Here is a 668-nt window from a genome sequence, read left to right as displayed (position 1 = left end):
TGGGCACACGCAACAAAGTTAGCATCAAAGGTCAGACTCGAACAACGGATGCTGCGGTTCACGCTCTGTAACCATGCAGTCACCTCAGCTCCCCAGCTCCCTGTGTTCACTATTTATAACATCAGATATTTGCTTTCAGTCCCATTGTGGGGAAATGTGCGATATTACAGCAAAGTGACGGTACAAAGAAAGAAAAACTGCAAAATGACAATATCAAAATGACAATTAGATATTTAAACATGGTGAATTGTCAGTCTTGGGTGTGTGCGGTCCACTGAGTGCAGTGTTTGTTCTGACAGCAGCAGGAAGTAACGACCTGCGGTATCGCTCCTGCACACACTCCTGCAGCAGCCTGTCGCTGAGGGAGCTGCTCAGTGCTGTCAGCGTCCTGCACGGGGCGGGAGATGTTCTCCAGCAGGGATGACAGCTTAGTCGTCATCCTCCCGTCGCCCACTACCTCCACTGGGTCCAGGGGGCATCCCAGAATATTTCAAATGCTTATCCATGCATTTTAGCTGTTTTTTTTTTTTTGTAAGATCATTTTTTGGCATTTTTGCTTCTGTTGGACAGTTAACAATAAAGAGACAGAAAGGAAACATGGGTGGGGGGGGTGTGAACGCGCATCAAAGGTCAGACTCGAACAACGGATGCTGCGGTTCACGCTCTGT

The 668-nt window shown here is 48.1% G+C and overlaps 1 protein-coding gene across 1 annotated transcript in view; it reads left to right on the top strand.

The window, feature by feature from the left end:
• Window positions 1-668, top strand: part of LOC111665619 (B-cell receptor CD22-like) — a 30,696-nt gene that overhangs the window by 3,816 nt on the left and 26,212 nt on the right. The window lies entirely within an intron of this gene.

This window comes from Seriola lalandi, unplaced genomic scaffold (assembly GCF_002814215.2).
Source record: "Seriola lalandi dorsalis isolate HSWRI2012SDOR001 ecotype SW California unplaced genomic scaffold, Sedor1 jcf7180002054656, whole genome shotgun sequence".
Lineage (NCBI taxonomy): Eukaryota > Metazoa > Chordata > Actinopteri > Carangiformes > Carangidae > Seriola > Seriola lalandi.
Note: the sequence above shows the minus strand (reverse complement) of the source record. Positions and strands in the feature narration are given on the sequence as shown.